The 16,824-nt window shown below is 39.8% G+C and overlaps 1 long non-coding RNA gene across 1 annotated transcript in view; it reads left to right on the forward strand.

Annotated features, from left to right (window-relative positions):
- The window catches only part of LOC140803102 (uncharacterized), an 87,026-nt gene that overhangs the window by 12,694 nt on the left and 57,508 nt on the right, over positions 1-16,824 (forward strand). Inside the window, exon 2 of the long non-coding RNA XR_012111766.1 lies at positions 4,483-4,783. This is a non-coding gene — a long non-coding RNA (uncharacterized lncRNA). The remainder of the gene's footprint in view (positions 1-4,482; positions 4,784-16,824) is intronic.

The raw sequence follows: 16,824 nt of genomic DNA on the forward strand, positions 1-16,824 counted from the left end.
TTGGATGCCAAGATTGACTCTCAAAATCAATCTATCACTACATTGGATAATCGCATCTCTAATCAAACACCGTATCTGGAGATGCTAACTGATGGCATTCACAATATTTCCGGAAGACTAAATGATCTCTTTGCTCATGTTGTTGCCGCTGATGCCAAAAAGGAGGAAGATAGAGGAACTAGAGGTGATCAAACAGGAGTTAGGCAAACAGAAGATGAGGCTGAACCTTCTATCAGAAGAGATCAAGAACCTCAAAATGAAGAAATCATTTACAGGGACATTGGAACCGATTGATCTTTTTACTTTAATACTTTACTGAAATTATCCTTTGTTCAATGATCAATCTGTTTGTTACTTAACCTTTTTCTACTGTTTAGGTTTTGGCATCACCACAAAGGGGGAAATTGTTAGACATGAATTTTATTGTGGCGATGATAACTAAAACCAGTAGACCAGCAGACCAGTACAACAAAATAAATTATCAGTAGCTGCTGTTCTAGTAAAACTAAACTAGTAGAAAAGAGATAACAATACAAAACCAGTAGAGAGCGTTTTCTAACGTTGCTATCTTAATTGTTACCGTTAAAGAGTTCCTAGTACAAGTATTAATTGCAGCATTAAATACTATACGGAGTCATTTAATGCATATTACCCAATTAAGTATAAAACAAGACTGATTGTTTTATAGCTTTTCTGGAGGAACTTGTTTCGGTAATAAAGCTGATTGTATCAGTTATCTGAATACTTTTCTGATTGTGAACGTTGAACTCAGTCGATTATATATACTTGGATCAAATCCTTGTTCGACACGACACTTCGCTTATTATCATTTTTCAAGGAACAAAGCTACTCTCTTATCAGACGAATATCAGAATTCTTTGAGTACTTAGAAAGGTCAACACAAAGAGAAAGTAGCACACGCCTCACAGCTTATATCAGATCTTTTAAAGATCATCTTGTGCTACTGATTCTTACACTCTTCAATCTCAAACATTGCTTATATTTTATCAGAAGAGTCTGTAATCTGAAAAGAGTCTTTTCAGAACTTTGTGTTTCGTATATTTGTGAGTTGAAGTAACTAAGAGTTTCAGTAGGCTAAGGTGTAAGTCCTTCTGAAGTGGGTGTGTACAAGAGTTGTACTGTAATATCCAAAGTCTTTTAGTTATACCTTCTGGAAACAGAAGAAGGGGAGACGTAGAAGAGTTTATCTTCGAACTTCCATAAACAACTGCTGCCTACTATTTTATTGTTTTTCAACTACTTCATCAGATTGTTTCCGCACGTTTCATTGTAATCAGGTGAAAGTATTCGCACAAGATTAACTACTATCCTTAACAGGATTTTAGTACCTCATCAGAACGAAAAACGAGTAGAGTTTATTCACCCCCCCTCTAAACTAAACTTCGATCCTCAACAGTTATAATGAATGGTAACCAAGGACATTGTAGGATGAATCAATCTTAGGCGTGAAAAGTTAAGCGTTAGTGAAATAATGTTGTGGCAATTAAGAATTTAAAGTGATGACGATTTAAGTTAAATTTAATCGGTTAGTTAAGTTAAAAAAAAATAAACATTGAGTTAGTAAAATTTTTGGGAACATAAGTTTGATGTGTCACAAGTTTTAGTCATGATCTTAACAGTTAAGATTATACCTTGTGAGAATTTAAAATTCTTTTAGGAAAGTTGGGTATGATGATGGTTAGTTTAATTGGTAGACGTACGTAAGAGGTGAGGTAGACACATGGTTTTAAGAAATTTTGATAGTAATTGAGAAACTTGAGAATAAGTTAATATGTGTGTTGGGATTATGTTATCTAGTACTATTTGGGTCGCGTAAGCTTGAATTTTAAATTTATGAAATATGTGTTCGTACGAAAATTTTGGCTGAAATAAAAACAAAGGAAACTAGTTGTGTTCATTATAGGTTATCAATGAACGAATATTAAGATTTTTATCGACTAAGAAATCTAAAACCTTGATATGAGAATTCTAGAATTCTATGGGTTATAAGTGAAATTGATTTATTAAAGTTAGTCTAATGCTACCATGGGCTAACTTATTAAGTTTATATGCTAGAATTATGTAAGCATTAAGGATACATAAGAATGCGACGCTTGTTCCAATGAGGAAGTTCAGAGTCCTAGGCCTCAACTAGATGGTAATTGGGAAGATGATAGTTTGAGCAGGTAATTGATGCTAGAAGTGTTGTTATTAAGGTAGAAGGTCGATGTTGTATAATTGAGTTTTATGGATTGACGTTATTCGAGGTTTTATATCTTATAACAATTTCACATCCGGGATGCACTTGTAAATAATAAGTTACGTAAGTTTGGTGCCGTATGATAAAGATTCGATTCAAGGATCTTAGGCTAATACTACTATGAGGTTGAAATAAGGTTTAATCTTTAAGCGTTCTACTGAGAAAAGAAGTGGATCAGTAAATTTTGGTACAAAAGTTTCTTAAGTCGAACTGCATAAATGCTAATATAATAGGTCGATGAATATTACGAATATAGTATAAGAAAAGTAAGGTGCGATAAGTTTGGACATCCATTTCTAGAAGGAAGAATTGTGAGATAAGTCAAAAATTCGAGGTTATAGAAAAATATAACTAAGTCACCTTGGACCGTTTTAAGTTGCGATCCGCAAACGAGAATTTGGTAGGCAAATTTAATTAGGATTGGGGAGACGAAAGGACGAGTTAACACTTATTTTATCAGAGTAGCGCAACAGAAGCGTGGATTATTGGGATACTAGAATTAAGAATCTAAACTTTTGTTTATCAAGGATTAGCGAATTTCGAGGACGAAATTTCTTTTAAGAGGGGAGGATTGTAGAACCCGTAAATTGGACTGTGTATAAGTCATGCATAATTCTAGTATTTAAAAATTTAAAATGATTTTTTATTGTATGAGTATTTAAATTCTTTTCTTTAAATTTATTTATTTTACGCAGTAGTTTAATTGTTATCTTTTCAGTTAAATAAGTGAGGCCGGACTGGAGATGAAGTATTGAGATAAGTTAATAAAGACTTATGTAAGAAGTGGTAATTTAGCATGTCAGTAATTATAATTTAAAAAGTTGGCATGCATGCAAGTTATTAAATTTCTTTGGTATTTTATTTAATTGTTTTTAAAGCATTAAATGCATGTTTATTTCATTCATTTATGTTTAATTATTTTTATGCATAATTCAAGCATGATAGAATTTATTCCATGAAATTTTAAAAGTTCACGCATTAAGGTTTCGAGGTGCATTTCACGCTCGAACGAGGATTGGAGACCGGAGAATTTTCAGGAAAATTATTTTATTATACGATTTATTTTTATAAATTTATTTAAAGCATTTTTAAGTGTATTTTTCAAAAATGGGAATTTTTGGGTATATTTATCCGCAAGATTTTAATTTTTAACGATACGCAAATTTTATCGAATCGGGGGACTTTTAATGGTTCGGCTAATATTTTCAAAATCTTTTCAACAAGAAATATTTTTCGGAAGTGCGTTTGGATTTAATGGGCTTGCTTTTAAGCTTGTTTGACCTAAAATATTTTATTTAAGTTTTAATTATCAATCAAGGCCCATTAGTCATTTGATAGCTATTTAAATAATACTAATAAACCCTAAAACTTATCTTAACCTTGAAACTTTCGATCCAAGCATGTGATAGATTGGCTGTCTGTTTCCCTTTTTGTTCCTTTTCTTTTCATGTAATTGTGCATTTCATGCTTTGACACTCCCGTTTTATGATATGTGGTGCAAGGGGCCGTTGTATAAGATTTTCAAGGTCCTGTACAGATCGGGAGTGTGAGACATAGGTGCTGGAATGAGAAGTGATCGGGTTTAGTTGAAAGCGTGAAGAGCTGTGCAGATCGGGAAGCTTGTGTAGAGGTTCGGTCCTTGTTTCTGCCACGCCAGCTGAGCGAGAGCCGTCTCCAGCCCTGGACCAGACCCTGATGGGTCTGAATCAGGGTCTGTAATGGCTCGAACCACGCTGGAAAGGAGGGATGTAGTAATCAAGCATGGGTGAGATGGGTTACCGCGGTAGTAGATTCTTGGTGACTTAGGGTTCTTAGAGGTTTCCAGCGTGCATGGAGGAGGGTTTGTGGGTCTGGTAGGTACCTTATGGTCTGATCTAGGTCCCTAGCAGGCTGGTTAGTGGCTGGTACGTTAGGTTGGCTGATGGCGTGGGTTTTAGGGAGAGAAGTTCATGAGAGAGCATCATTGGGAGGGGCCGAGAGCTTGTTGATAAGGTTTGGGATTTCAGACGAGAGTTTTGGGCTATAAATTATAGTTTAGGATCTTTTAAGTGTTTTTAAGTATGGTAAGAAGTTGGGATAAATTTCGGTTAAGATTCGGTTCGAATCGGGTTAAAACCGGGACCCCGGTTCGAGTTTTTAAAACAAATCGATTAAGTTTGAGTTTGCTTCTCGAATTTACGTCTAGGACTGCTTTTAAAAAAATTTTGGGATATTTTAAGGAGTTTGGTAAGCTTCGGGTCAATTTTAGAGGTCCAGGGTTAAAACGATAATTTTTGGGTTTCCAAGGGCAAAATGGTCATTTTGCATCCGATGTGAGATTTTTGTCTTGACAGCGCCCTGAGCACAAATCATGATATTTTTAAATGTTCATGCATCACGTTTATGATTTTTACGCTATTATAATAATTATGGTGCATGCTTGGTTTTAAGGGATTAAGAGATAAAAAATGAGAAAGTGAAGAGCACTCCGTCTCCGCCGCGCCGCGTCGTTATTTCGTTTGTTTTCTGTCAAAACAAACCAAGGCATGTTTATATCTTCTTTAATTCTTCAATCAAGTCATATAGGTATTTTTAAATATCGCAAGTACATGATTTTAATGGAAGAAGATCGAAATTGTTCATATTTAATGATGTTATTTAATTATATCACGTGCAAAATATTCATTTTGAGATTTATGCGATATTGCTTGGGGTCCTTTTACTATCCTGGGAGTATTATTTTACCCGGTCGTCAGTTACCGGTCCGGTCGCCAGTTACCGGTCAGTTCAGTTCAGTTCCCGGTCGTCAGTTACCGTTCCGGTCGTTAGTTACCGGTTAGTTTCACCCGGTCGCCAGTTACCGGTCAGTTCCCCGTCGTCAGTTACCGGTCCGGTCGCCAGTTACCGGTCAGTTCAGTTCAGGGACCACTTGTGTAGACCATAATCTCAACAGAAAATTATAACATGCTATTTCAGTACAGGGCTCCGAAGAGCAAACGTTTTCACTATGATTTTCAGTTCAGTTATGCACGTATTATAATTGCTCATGATAAATTATTTTCACAATTATGCCTCATGACATGATAATTTTACCCCATGCAAATTTTACTATATTATTTACTCGTTATTTACGATATATGCATGCTTTAGGCTCACTAGACTTGATTGTTGTAGGTATTGATGAGGTCGGGGCCGAGGGCGGGGACCAGTGAGCTAGCTTGGGTCGGCAGAAGTGGAACCCGAGGACCTCATTTCATCATTTATTATTTTTAATTCAAACCAAGTTTTTATGTTGTTGAATTATTTTTAAGTCATTATTTTTGTAAACATTAGATTTCTTCCGCTGCTATTTTGAATATCAAACATTTTTATCAGTTTAACTTATGATTGAGACATTTTATTTATTTTAAAAGAAAATTTTTAATTTTACGTAAATTTTCAAGCACAAATTTTTGGGCCGTTATAGTTCAATTCTCACTTACTACTAAATAAGTTCTCAAATTTCTTAAAATTGTAAAATTAATTCTTACTTTCCTCGAACATCATCCAATTTTTCCTTAAATCTCGAAATTCCACAACTACCCGTGAGTCTTCAGTATTCCCAATTTCATTTTATAGATTTCCCGTATCATAAGGTTCAATAGCCTTAAGTTTATTAAACCCAAAATTAATCCCCATAACACGTCTCACATTTCTTAAAATCCCAAGTGTTCCTCAAAAGTTCGCATTTAATCGCTAAAATTTTTGAAAATTGCAATCTGGCCCTTACAGTTCTCCAAATTTATATTTTGGCCCTACAACTCTTCAAAATTTACATTATTGTCCCTAGAAAATTTTCGATCTTTGCCTCATTAAACCTTAAAATCCACGAAACTCATAATTTAATACCAAAAATTCGGTAATTTTGAAAGTAGTCCCTCATAAATTTGATTTTTTTTTTGCACTTCGGTCCTCAAATTATGGGGTATTACAGTTAGTCCCGTAAAATTCTCAATTCGTGCAATTCAATCCTTAAATCCAAATAGGTAGATCATGCATCCTAAATAAATTCTACGTTTTTATACTTCCAAAAATCTTCGCAATTTCCGAATCGGTATTCCTTATACGAAATTCTCAAATATTAACCTAACTAGTAACCACGAGCCATCAATAATTTCTTAGAATTTCTACAAGTCCCAAAAGCATTCAAAATTTTCAAGATTAACTTATGACCCATAAGGAGGACATCAGTACTACTGACCTAAAATTAATATAGTCAAATCATTTTCAACTTCACCTAAGGCCCAATATTCGAATTCTTAGACATTTCCAATTCTAACATAACCAACATGCATAATTACATTATTTCTTTAAATTTAAATAAATACTGCATAACCAAAATCTGAACGTAAAAGATTTCATGAAAACCTGCTGTTAAAATATTTCATTCTTTAAATAAAATGCGTAAATGTAAAACTTACAGACCGAATACGTGACTTCATGAGCTTCTCGTGGTCAGTAGTAGTACAACCATTTACAAGAACATAGGCTCTGAGACCAACTGTAAAGTCCCGTAATTCGTATTTGTATTTTTGCGGAATTATTAAAAATTTTCTAATTAAATAATTAACTTGCCTCATTTATAAAATAAACATGTAAATAATTTAAATTTTAAAGATAACAGCGGAAGTCAACGTTGTGTTTCAACAACAACTTAAAAATAATCCAACATATTAAAATAGTGTTTGAATGATAAAAGGTGCATAAGCTAAAACATGAGGTCCTCGGGTTTACTACTGCTGTCCCAAGATCGCTCACTGGTCTCCGCCCGTGGTCATGACCTCATCAATACCTACAACAATCAAGTCTAGTGAGTCTAAAGACTCAATATGTATATATCGTGAATAACAAGTAAATATATCATAAAATCGCATGCAACGTAAAAATAAAGTATCGTAAAGCGTACGGTGAAAATCGTATCATGAATAATTATAACTACGTGCATATCTGAAAATCATACGTAAAATCTTTGCTCAGTAGAGCTCTGTCATAGCGTATCATAATTTTTTGGTAGAGATAAAGTTTCTAAGCTAATGGCCCATAAGATAACGTGAGCGCATAATCAGACTAAACCACAGTATACTGGGTGGTAGAGATCAATCACAGCCCTTGGACTGGATGTGCGTACCCATACATAATCGTAAACCGGGTGGAGAGGTCCTCTGTGAAGGCCCGAAAATCCTCGCTTGAAAATTTGGGGAAAATTAAAAATTTTCGTTTTAAATAATTAAAATGCCTCATTCATAATTAAACTGATAAACAAAGATTGATATCCAAAATGGCAGCGGAATAAAATATTTGTTTGCGAAATAACAATTTAAGAATATTCAACAATTGATAAAAATGTTTGCATAAAATGGTAACATGCTGCAAATGAGGTCCTCGGGTGCCACTACTGCGACCCAAGCTGGCTCACTGTTCCCCGCCCTCGGCCCTGACCTCATCGATACCTACAACAATCAAGTCTAGTGAGCCTAAAGACTCAGCATGTATATATCGTAGGTAACGAGTAAAATATAATTTGCATGGGTAAATATAATGACATGAGGCATACTGAAAATAACTTGTACTGAGCAAATATAATACATCATAACTGAACTGAAAATCACAGTAAAAATGTTTGCTCCTTGGAGCCCTGCACTGAATTAAAAATGTAATAATTTTCTGTTGAGATTATGGTCTACGCATGTGGTCTCTGCACTGAACTGAACTGTCCGATCACTGGCGACCAGGGTACCAAACTGAACTGATCGGTAACTGGCGACCGTGGTACCAAACTGAACTGATCGGTCACTGGCGACCGTGTAAAATATTAATCCCATGATAGTGAATCGACCACAAGCAATATCGCATAAATCTCAAAAATAAGTATTTTCTGTTTTTTTTTTGCACGTAATATAATTAAATGACTAAATTAAATATCTTGTATCATTTTACCAACTGGATTGGACCGTCCCCAAGCTCACCGCAACCTAAATATGCCATGAAAATATGCAATAGATTTTTCTTGACCAAACTATGCAATTAAGTTTGAAAATGCGACAATTACTTCTAACGACTTCGTATTTAATCATGACTCCGAACCAACCCGAACCAACACTGAACCGACGTATAGTCATGATTAAAATACGCTTAAAATTATGAACTAATGCCCCTAAAATGATGAGGGTCGAAATCTAGGTGAAATGGAGGCCAAAACATGAAACGCTCTTTCGAGAGTCAATTTGGCACATCGCATTGTAAATTCTCGTACGACCTCAAAAATGATCCGAATCACGAACGGTCAAAAACACGACCTTGCTAACTCAATGTGGCACTGTCCATTCCAAGGCCATAGGCTAAAGGCCGACCGAGAACTCGAACGAGCCTCCCAACCGACACAGAAACTTGCTGTAATTTTCCAGCAGCTGCAACCTTGCTTGCATCGCGTCGTTTGCGAGACTTTTGGCCATTGGGGCTTGAACCACCTACCAAAGCCTCTCCACAACGTCCCAAGGAATGATTCAAACCATGGCTAAGGGCCCTAGGCCAGCCACGATTCGAATTTTTCCGACAACATCAGAAAACTCTTACCGAGGGCTCTCATGCGTGCGTGTGTGGTGTTGTGCTTCTCTTGCTGTCTCGACTCGTTCCAGTGGCCATTTGGTTGACCATGGCACGATCTAGACGTCTTGGGGTATGTTATGAACCGTGGCTAAGGGCCATAGGCCAACCAAGATCCACGCCATACACAAAACTCGAACACACATGCTGTCCAAAAATCGAAGGGGCGAGAGGGGAGGGGGCTGTTCTTGTTGTTTTCTGTAAAACCGCTTAGACATGGACCAAGCCACCAAAAAGGCGACTTAGTCACGTCTTAGACATGCTAGGGAAGGTATCTAACAATGGCTATAGGCCCTTGGGGCAGCCAAGATCAGATCCTTTCCCTTGACATCAAAACAGAATTTTCGAACCAAACTTCTGCACTTATGGGGAGCTTGCTGTCATTTCGATATCCAGCAGCATAGGGGCCAAACTAATGGACAAACATGGTCCTAAACCATTATAGTACATGTCTAGGAGTCGCCTTGGGAGCCTGGAGTCGATCCCATACCTGAAACCACCAAAACAAGAGAAACCCGTGAAGCATGAAATGGGGAAGCCGAAAAATCTGTATATTGCATTTTCTGAAATTCTTGATGTAATTCGGTTTTGCCGAAATTTGATGATCAAAATATGTTTAAAAATGTTACTAAGACTTGATTGAAGAGCAAGGAAGAATATAAACATGCCTTGATTTTCGTTTGAATGAAAAACGAAAGAGTACGAGCACTCGGCGCAGAGGAGACGGAGTGCACTTTTCTACCTAGCTTTCCTTCGATTTCTCCCTCTTGTTTTCTCTACTTTTCTCACGGTTTTCCCTCTCTGAAATGCTCTCAATTCTCTCAAATTTTTCGGTGGTTGTGATGGGGAGGAAGGCTAGGGAAATATATGGGAAGATTGCAAGATAAAGGGAGGAGAATAATCTTTCTATCCTAGTTTATTTGCTAGATAGGAAACAAGAATGATATCAAAGATTTTGAGGGGATATTGGGGTGCATAGGGTCGATCATGGTGTCTAGGTACAAGGGGGGGAATGGTGCTTAATTAATTATTTGATAGAGATTTAAAAGTTAGGAGAATATTTACCTAGAAACTTTTAAGGGAAGGATAATTAAGAAATGGATTGCCAACTAATAAAAATCTTTCAAATAAAAAAGGGGGCCGATTTTTAGCTTAGTAAGATGGGGTGGAATAATTTTTATTAATAATTATTGGGGAATTAGAAAGGTGATGGATTTATCTCCTAAAATGTAGATAAGGAAGGAGATCAAGGAATTGAGTTGTTAACAAATCTTTTTAAATTAAATAAGAGGGGCCGAAAATTACAATAAAAGGGGAGGGAAAATATTTCTTGAATATTTTATTTTAACTCTTTAGTGTTTTATCTACTCATTAAATATTTAAAAGAATTAAGGATTTAATTATTGAACTCTATTTACTACTCAACTCCACTTATTCAAATAATTCATTAAACCTTCTTTTACAATAAATTTACTCATTATTTATCTTAAATAAATTTTAGAAATGTTTTCTTACTAGTAAATTTTATCTCTTTACTCCAACTCCAGTCCGACCTCACCGAATTGACTGAAAAGTATAAAATCTAAACTACTGGATAAAATAATTAACTTCAAGGAAAACACTTAAATACTCATGCAATGAAGTCAATTAAATTTAAAATCTTAGAATTATGCATGGCTTATACGTAGACTGATTTACGGGTTCTACAATCCTTCCTCCCTTAAAAGAAATTTCGTCCTCGAAATTAAAACTCACCGAATAACTCTGGGTAACGATCTCTCATATCCGGCTCAGACTCCCACGTAGCTTCCTCCTCTGAATGGTTGAGCCATTTGACTTTGACTCGCTTAACCAACTGGTTCCGAAGTTTCTTCTCCTGTCGGTCTAGTATCTGCACTGGTGTCTCCTCATAAGACAGGTTCGGAGTAAGTTGCAACGGCTCAAAGTTCAGCACATGCGAAGGGTTCGCCATGTACTTTCTCAGCATCGAGACGTGAAAGACATTGTGTACTCCGGTCAGATTCGGCGGAAGAGCCACACGATAAGCTAGCGTCCCAACTCTGTCGAGGATCTCAAACGGTCCGATGAATCTCGGACTGAGCTTCCTTTTCTTCCCAAATCTCATGACACCCTTCATAGGTGCCACCTTCACAAAGACATGGTCGCCCACTGCGAACTCTAGGTCTCTCCTTCTCTGATCTGCATAGCTTTTCTGTCGACTCTGAGCAGTCCTCATCCGATCACGAATCTTGACTACTACATCTGCAGCCTGCTGAACAATTTCTGGACCCAACTCTGCTCTCTCTCCTACTTCATCCCAATGAACAGGAGATCTACACTTACGACCATACAAAGCTTCATACGGTGCCATACCAATAGAAGACTGGAAGCTGTTGTTATAGGTGAACTCAATCAATGGTAAGTTCGACTCCCAACTCCCTGAGAAATCAATGACGCAAGCACGAAGAAGATCCTCCAAAATCTGAATGACTCGCTCTGACTGTCCATCTGTCTGCGGATGGAAAGCTATGCTAAACAGCAGCTTCGTACCCATGGTCGAATGCAAACTCTTCCAAAAAGAGGAAGTGAATCTAGGGTCTCTTCAGATACGATCGAAACTGGAATACCATGAAGTCGGACTATCTCCCGGTTATACAACTCTGCATACTGAACCATGGTGAAAGTCGTCTTAATAGGAAAGAAGTGCGCTGATTTGGTAAGACGATCTACAATCACCCAGATGGCATTCGATCCTCTGGCTGACTTCGGCAAACCGGTCACAAAATCCATGGTAATGTTCTCCCACTTCCACTCGGGAATAGGAAGAGGCTTGAGCAAACCTGCTGGTCTCTGATGCTCGGCCTTCACTAACTGGCAAGTCAGGCACTCGGATACAAAACGCCTGATGTCCTTCTTCATCCCTGTCCACCAATACAATAGCTGCAGATCTTTGTACATCTTCGTACTCCCAGGATGAATGGAGTACGACGACAGGTGGGCCTCTGATAGAATATCTGCTCGTATAGTATCACTATTAGGCACCCACATCCTGTCTCGGTATCGCACTATACCGTCGGTGACTGTATACAGGACACTGCCCTTGGCTTCGTCTTTCTTCTTCCACTGTGCCAATTGCTCATCTGCTGACTGCCCACTGCGAATACGGTCAAGAAGAGAGGACTGAATGGTCAAGGTAGATAGACGGGGAACTCTACCTCGAGGATAAGTCTCGAGATCAAACCTCTGCATCTCAGTCTGAAGAGGTCTCTGAATCGTCAAGTGATCAATCACTGCGACTTTTCTGCTCAATGCATCCGCCACTACATTAGCTTTACCCGGGTGGTAGCTAATGTCACAGTCATAATTCTTCACAAGTTCCAACCAACGCCTCTGACGCATGTTCAGCTCCTTCTGCGTAAAGAAGTACTTGAGGCTCTTGTGGTCGGTAAAGATCTGGCAATTTTCTCTATACAGATAATGCCTCCAAATCTTCAAGACAAACACTACGGCTGCCAACTCTAGATCATGGGTAGAGTAATTCTTCTCGTGGATTTTCAGCCGACGAGATGCATATGCTATCACCTTCCCATGTTGCATCAAAACTGCACCTAAACCGAGCTTCGAAGCATCGGTATAAAGGACAAACTCACTGGGCCCTGACGGCATGGCCAAAACTGGTGGTGAGATAAGAGCTTGCTTCAAAGTATCGAAGCTCTTCTGACACTCCTTGCTCCACACATATTTCACATTCTTCTTTGTCAGTGCTGTGAGTGGAACGGCGAGAGAGGAGAATCCTTGGATGAACTTCCTGTAATATCCTGCTAGCCCAAGAAAACTACAGATCTCAGATGCATTCTGCGGCACAACCCAATCTCTGACTGCAGCGACTTTCGCTGGGTCTACCTCAATGCCACTGCTAGAAACAATGTGGCCCAAGAACGTCACCTTCTCTAACCAGAATTCGCACTTACTGAACTTTGCGAATAACTTGTGCTTCTGCAAGGTCTGCAGCACTGTGGTCAGATGTCTTCTGTGATCCTCCCGACTCTTGGAGTAGACGAGAATGTCATCTATGAACACTATCACAAACTGGTCGAGTTACGGCTGAAATACGCGATTCATGAGATCCATGAAGATCGCTGGCGCATTGGTCAAACCGAACGGCATCACAAGGAACTCGTAGTGGTCATAACGAGTCCTGAAAGCAGTCTTGGAAACATCAGCATCTCTCACCCTCAACTGGTGATAACCGGAACACAGATCAATCTTGGAGAAAATCGAAGCTCCCTGCAATTGGTCAAACAGATCCTCAATCCTCGGAAGTGGGTACTTGTTCTTCACTGTAATCCTGTTCAACTCCCGGTAGTCAATGCAAAGCCTCATAGAGCCATCCTTCTTCTTAACAAACAAGACTTGCGCGCCCCAAGGTGAGAAGCTAGGGTGAATGAACTCCTTGTCCAGAAGTTCTTGAATCAGCTTCTTAAGCTCTGCCATCTCTGTCGGTGCTAGTCGGTACAGCGCTTTGGATATCGGAGCCGTACCTGGCATAAGCTCAATGGAAAACTCCACCTCTCTCTCGGGTGGCATACCAGAGACGTCTTCGGGAAAAACGTCTAAGAAATCTCTGACAATCGGAACATCTGAGGCTGACTGGCTGGGTTCCTCGGGGACAGATAAAAAGGTCGCTAGAAATGCCTGACACCCTCTATGCATGAGCTTCATAGCCTGAACATATGGAATAATGCGCGGTAAAGGAAAGTACCTGTCCGGCTCAAATAAGAATTGCTCCATCCCAGGCGGTCGGACAAGAACAGATCTCCGCTGGAAGTCTATCAACACTCTGTTCCTCAATAGCCAGTCCATCCCTAGAATGATGTCAAATTCTGGCATCGGTAGCACGATCAGATCCGCATAAACAAGGTTACCGTGCAGCTCCATATCTATATCTCGGATAACATTGGTAGCTGCCATCTCCTCGCCTGACGGAAACACTACTGAAAAGGCTATATCTAGCCCAATGGTCTTGATCTTGAGAAAGTTTGAAAAGTCCTCCGAAATAAACGAGTGAGTGGCCACTGAATCTATCAAGGCCTTGGTGGCGGAACCAGATATAAAAATTCTCCCTGAAAGATCGGAACTCTAAGTTGAATCCCACTACAAGAACTAAACTTATAGACATGCAAAGGTCAAGGTTCTTCTAGCTTAATTCCCCCGAAATAAATCTGAGTAGAGCATGCAATCCTATAACAGTTCTAAGTTCAAAAATCTAAATCCCGATTCCCAAAACGCTGAAATTCGAATAATAACTCAATGCTTAAAGGTACCTGTCAACAACATACTCTCCGGGTTTGTTTCCGCAGCATGGAGAGCAAAAACTCTGCCTTGAGTAGGCAGATTTCTCTGAGGACACTGCAGCAACATGTGGTCTGGACTGCCACACTTAAAACACTTTCCTGAGCCAGACTTACACGCTCCAGGATGGCGGCGTGAGCACCTGGGACAGACTGGGTGCTCAAAAGTCCTCGGAGCTGGGCGCCCCTGCTGCTGCTGCTGCTGGCCTCTGATTCTAGGCGGCCCAAGATCGGCCATAGACCCACCAGGAAATGCATCAACTTAGCTCTGGCATCATTCGCTATCAGGGGCACAAAGTTATAGCCCCTCTCGAACTTATGGATGAACTCCGTAACCGTCATATCACCCTGTCTCAGACTCATGAACTCAGTGGTCAACCGGGTGCGCACTTCCTCAGCAAAATATTTGGAGTATAAAACCTCTGTGAAGCGTGTCCATGACAGGGTAGCCAAGGTCAGGGCTACTGCTGCTCCTTCCCACCATAAGAAGGCATCTCCAGCGAACAGATAGGTGGCGCATCTGACTCTGTCGGCAACTCCCAGCTCCATAAACTTGAAGATGACCTCGAGAGATTTGATCCATCCCTCAGCAATCATGGGGTCAGACGTCCCAGAAAACTCCTTCGGACGCATCTTCATAAACCTTTAATAAACAGCCTTGGGCCCTATTGGCCTGGCTGCGGCTGCGGCATTGTTCCTCGCAAACTGTGCGAAGAACTACGTCATCCCAGCTAGCATCTGGGCATTCATGTCAGGTGGAGGTGGAGGTGGAGGAGGAGGAGGAGGAGGAGGTGCCGCCTCTCTTGTCTCTGATCAAATCCGTTCTCATGACGGCGCCCACCACCGCCTCTAGGGCATCCAACCTGGCGTCTAGGGGGCATACTGTTCCATATATAACCCATATGTAACTAACATGCATAATGCCATAATTTATTTTAAATGAACACTGAAGTACTGAAAATCTGATCGTAAACTATTTCATGGAAGCATGCTGTCAAAATAATTCATGCTTGAAATGAAATGCTGAAATGTAAAACTTACAGACCGAAGGTGTGACTTCGTGAGCTTCTCGTGGTTGGTAGTAGTGTAACCCTTTACAAGAACCTAGCTCTGATACCAACTGTGAAGGGCCGAAAATCCTCGCTTGAAAATTTGGGAAAAATTAAAAATTTTCGTTTTAAATAATTAAAATACCTCATTCACAATTAAACTGATAAACAAAGTTTGATATCCAAAATGGCAGCGGAATAAAATATTTGTTTGCGAAATAACAATTTAAGAATATTCAAAAATTGATAAAAATGTTTGCATAAAATGGTAACATGCTGCAAATGAGGTCCTCGGGTGCCACTACTGCCGACCCAAGCTGGCTCACTGTTCCCCGCCCTCGGCCCTGACCTCATCGGTACCTACAACAATCAAGTCTAGTGAGCCTAAAGACTCAGCATGCATATATCGTAGGTAACGAGTAAAATATAATTTGCATGGGTAAAGATAATGACATGAGGCATACTGAAAATAATTTGTACTGAGCAAATATAATACGTGCATAACTGAACTGAAAATCACAGTAAAAATGTTTGCTCCTTGGAGCCCTGCACTGAATTAAAAATGTAATAATTTTCTGTTGAGATTATGGTCTACGCATGTGGTCTCTGCACTGAACTGAACTGTCCGATCACTGGCGACCGGGGTACCAAACTGAACTGTTCGGTCACTGGCGACCGTCGTACCAAACTGAACTGATCGTATTTAATCATGACTCCGAACCAACACTGAACCGACGTATAGTCAAGATTAAAAAACGCTTAAAATTATGAACTAATTCTCCTAAAATGATGAGGGTCGAAATCTAGGTGAAATGGAGGCCAAAACATGAAACGCTCTTTCGAGAGTCAATTTGGCACATCGCACCGTAAATTCTCGTACGACCTCAAAAATGTTCCGAATCACAAACGGTCAAAAACACGACCTTCCTAACTCAATGGGGCACTTTCCAGTCCAAGGCCATAGGCTAAAAGCCGACCAAGAACTTGAACGAGCCTCCGAACCGACACAGCAACTTGCTGTAATTTTCCAGCAGCTGCAACCTTTCTTGCATCGCGTCGTTTGCAAGACTTTTGGCCATTGGGGCTTGAACCACTGACCAGAGCCTCTCCAAAACGTCCCAAGGAATGATTCGAACCATGGCTAAGGGCCCTAGGCCAGCCACGATTCGAATATTTCCAGCAACATCAGAAAACTCTTACCGAGGGCCCTCATGCGCGCGTGTGTGGTGTTTGCTTCGCTTGCTGTCTCGACTCGTTCCAGTGGCCATTTGGTTGACCATGACACAATCTAGATGTCTTGGGGTATGGTATGAACCATGGCTAAGGGCCATAGGCCAACCAAGATCCACGCCATACACAAAACTCGAACACACATGTTGTCCAAAAATCGAAGGGGCGAGAGGGGAGGGGGCTGTTCTTGTTGTTTTCTGTTAAACCGCTTAGCCATGGACCAAGCCACAAAAAAGGCAACTTAGTCACGTCTTAGACATGCTAGGGAAGGTATCTAACCATGGATATAGGCCCTTGGGGCATCCAAGATCAG

This window comes from Primulina eburnea, chromosome 10 (genome assembly GCF_022965805.1).
Source record: "Primulina eburnea isolate SZY01 chromosome 10, ASM2296580v1, whole genome shotgun sequence".
Taxonomy (NCBI): Eukaryota; Viridiplantae; Streptophyta; class Magnoliopsida; order Lamiales; family Gesneriaceae; genus Primulina; species Primulina eburnea.